This window comes from Adiantum capillus-veneris, chromosome 29 (genome assembly GCF_014529385.1).
Source record: "Adiantum capillus-veneris isolate H3 chromosome 29, ASM1452938v2, whole genome shotgun sequence".
Lineage (NCBI taxonomy): Eukaryota > Viridiplantae > Streptophyta > Polypodiopsida > Polypodiales > Pteridaceae > Adiantum > Adiantum capillus-veneris.
This window is the reverse complement of record NC_140959.1, coordinates 11,954,317-11,958,545: the sequence shown is the minus strand read 5'-3', so window position 1 is coordinate 11,958,545 and position 4,229 is coordinate 11,954,317.

The window sequence follows — 4,229 nt, the reverse complement described above, 5'->3', positions numbered from 1 at the left end:
CTATATTGTAGGTATTCAATTTATAAAGGCCTACAAAGTGGATCACGGTGTGCGAGGAGTGTTTTCAACGTGAATTTACATATTCCGCGCGCCATGTTCCTCTTTTGACTTTGTACATAGCAATCTGCTGAAAGTACAATTGCTTTTATGTATTTGTAGCTATTCTATTTTTTGAAAGCCAACCAAGTGGATAACGGCGCACCTATAGTTCTATGGATATTTGTTTCTGTACTATTCGTGCCGTGATCCACTTGTATGGCTTTTACTTCTCACATATATAACCCAGTTTTGCATTGAATCCATAGTAATCATCTTATTTTATTGACTACCTGATTAGTTGGTAACAATTGTGGGATACCTAATTTTAGTTTGTTCAAAACTTATATGATCATTTGGTGCTCTTCTTCTTGTATATACTCATTGAATCTTATATTTGTGATTATGAAATAAATGGCAGGTTTAAGATCACATAGGAGGAGGAGGCAGAAAATTGATCCTGAGCGCATTGGTGGCCAAGAAAACTACCGGAGCCGTTAAAAACATCAATGAAGAGGAATGTAGACTTCACAGAACCCATTGATATAACTGCTGCAGAGCTTGCCAGTAGTTTGGAGGAGCCAGCTGTAGGTTTGGAGGAGCCTGATACTGACCTATCTGTAGAATTGGAGTCCCCTTCTACTCCAAAATTTATTGTACCCAACTCACTTAAGAGAGAAGTGGATTTTTCAACTCCTACTTTGCAGAGTGCCCAATGTATTGCAACAATCCAAAAGAAAAAAGAGACAGTTATTTATGAAGACCCTACAATGATTGATGAAAGGCTTTTAGATTTTGCAGTTACTTTTGGGATTGGTGATAAGTTTGATTTGGTCTCTTGCATGTGTAATGCTCCATTTAATCTTGATGTGTTCATAGCTGAACAGAGTGAGCACTTGAAGCTGGAGCGAGAGAAGTTTGATCTTCACACTCAAGAGGGCAGGTTTATTGTTGGTGAAATGGTGGTAGTCCATTTAAAGGACGTGATCCTAAAAGACAATCTTATAAGAAGTATAATTAGCTGCCTCTTATGTACAGGCCCCATTGGTGCAGCTTACATGATCGGGAGTGCAAGCTGATACAAGAGTCCCCTGGATTTCTAATATTTTTAAATGGATTATTTACAACTCTTATGAAAGATCCTAAGGAGGTCATGGAGGAACAAGATTTACCAGCAGATGAAAAAGAGGAAAAGAATGAGGAATATATTGAAGTGACAGAGGTAGAGGAGTCCATTGATCTTGAAGAAGAAGCAAAAGAGGTGAAATGAAGCAATCTTCTTTCAGTGAAAACCTCAGATATCAAGCTCCCTCTAGATGTGTCAGGTTTCAATGAGCGGCAAGCCACCTTAATGCTACCGGGAGTGCTAGAGTTTCAATTTGGAGATAGGTCCTACATTTCCTCCATGAGATACAAAGTAATTTTTGTTTGCGGGAGAACTTTGCACTGGCCACTATTTCCAAGTATCAGGAGGAGAGGAATGGATTTGTCTCAGATGACAGTAATGATGACGAGGCAATGGAGATCTCCAGTAACCCACTGGACTGTCTTAAACTGTGCTTTGAAAAGGCAGAAAAGTATAAAGAAACACTTCTTGATGAAGCCACATTTCAAGCTATTTGAAATAATCTTAAGCCATCAACTAGTAAATAGGATATGGAGGATTGGTTTAAGCACCTAGCGCAGGAGTCAACCGGATCAATTAACCTATGGAAGGATGAGCTTTTTTTGCAAGATGAGAGTTTCATGGTATAAATTCCTACCCCCCCCCAACCAAATCTCTGTTTGTCTCTCTCTCTCTCTCACATACACAAACACTTCTTTTGTTTACAGTCATGGATTGCTGAAACGACTTTCTTCGTCATCGAAGAAGATAGTTCCGTGGTAGGGATGCAGCTCTAGGACAATATCTTCCTAGTTTATGCGAGGCACCCGTCCTAATCTTCCACAACGGAATGTCACAAGAGGGGAATACTGCAACCTATGCTTTCAAGACATTATCTCGCTTCTTAAGTGGTCCAATGCTGCCACAAAATGCTGACAAAGTAATCCTCGTCAACAAGGTTTTTGGGAGAGAATGTTTTGGTTACTCTCCAGGATATACTGGGGGCCGTGCAACATATTACTACACATACACAGCAATGGCATTATCTTTAGGGAAAGAAAACCCTACTGAACTCTTAGAGTATGGAAAACATTTAATGATCAGATACAAGGGCGAGGTTCCAAATGATATTTGCAAATCATCAAAATGTTGAAATAGTTGTGGTACATATTGAATTTAATTCTATAGGAATTTGGGGTACATCGATCGTCTAAACTCTAACTCTCTTGTTCCACCAATGATTGGCATATTGCATTGTTTCTCTCCACTTGGTTTGACTTTCAAGAGCACTTGAGTTGTTGAATGCGTCTACTCGCTTTCTTTTCTGAATTTGCAAATGTCTGATTGCCTGTACGGTTGCTGAAGAGGCCAATACTTGCTTTTGTTGCATGCGATGAATGATTCTGTGATAAAACCACTGAAATAACTCCTTTAGACTGTTTGCCTTATTTCGAGAGCCTTCATGTTGTGTATGTCTGAAGTAGACATTTCTAGCCATGTAATGAGACTTCTCCAGGCCCTGGGTGTTCCATATACCTAGATTCCCATACTTTTGGATGAAGTATGGCAAATGATAAAAAATAATGTCCTGCAAAAGAAGAAATTTATTTAGAAATTTAAACACACACTTAGTACTAAGACTATATGAGGCGGTTTGAATTTACCATGTAATGAGTGATTTGAGTGTCAGTCCATGCTGTCTTGAAGGATTTTTTCAGTGCTGAAGGTTCTGTTTAAACTTGCTAAGATTATCCTACAACCAATCATCATTTTCACACATTTGAAATAATATGTCAATGGAACGCCACACATCACCCTTTGCATTGCGAGTTGTTGGCTCTTGGTCTTTCACTGCTAAATGAAGTTTTTTCCAGTGTATATACTCAACTTTGCTAATGTAGGTAGAGTGATATACTCTCCCTTGCTTTATTAGCTTCACATATTTCATACCTTGAGGTTTAGATAGAAAACGGAGTGCCTTGACCCCACCTATGGATGGTTTGCAGGGTACATCTTTCTCATTGGTTGACCTTTTTTCGTCCCCGTGTATTTTCACATTGCCCCCATGTAGACCAATATGTGACAAAACTAGTTCCAAAGCCTCTAGAGCAACTTGTCGTTCAGATGACTTTTTTATTTTCCAAGCAAACCCAATGTACAGATATACCAACTTCTCTACAATTCGGCAGAGAGCATGCATTGTACAAATATGGACATTAACAAGTGGTATATTCAGAACTGGTCGAAAATTAGAGTCTTCATTGTGACGAGTAGGAGCCTTTCGCCACCACTTTGGGTCCATCACTTTTGCAGGTTCCATGCAATACAAGCATGGAGTCTTTGCCATGGCACCCATTCCACAATTATACATACACTTCAGTGTTTTGAGGTCACCTACAAGATGCCATTGAACTCGAAAGTCTCCTCTCCCATCTACAACCAATACCTCTCCTCGATTCATTTGCCTATCAATGATATCTGGAATAGGGATTTGATGGAACACCCAAAATAAAATGTCATGGTCTTCTTTCTTTACCTGCAAGATATGAGATACAAAAATTAAATCTAAACTTTAGGTACAATAGAGGGCTTGCTAGAGCTACAAAATTGGAGATAACTGGATTACCTGAAATGTACCAAGCCACCATATGTTTGTTTCTAATTGAACACTGAAGTATGAAGGGTCATCAGTGGGACATTTGGAAAGGGCCCTATTCATTAATGTGATTGTAACTCGCTCTAGCTTCTTCTCTTTAAGAATCTCACACTCATCTAGCTTCAAAACAAAATGTAGAACGCCACCTGTCTCTTCGAATGTGATATTGTAGAACTCTACCATTCTAGTTTGCAGCAAAGTGAGGTCCATGAAGATACTGTTGTACTCATCATAAGTGACAGTAGTTCCCTGTGAGCTATAAATATCTTGAATATGAAATGAACATCCAATGAAGTCTATCTGTTCATTATTGAGCTGTAGTCTTTCTTTCCAAACACTTGCAGATGTTGGTAAAAGCTTAGATTTTATTCCCTTCTTCACAAACATGGAAGAGATAGACTGTTGAATAGCTGAGTAACCTCTTTTACTAAC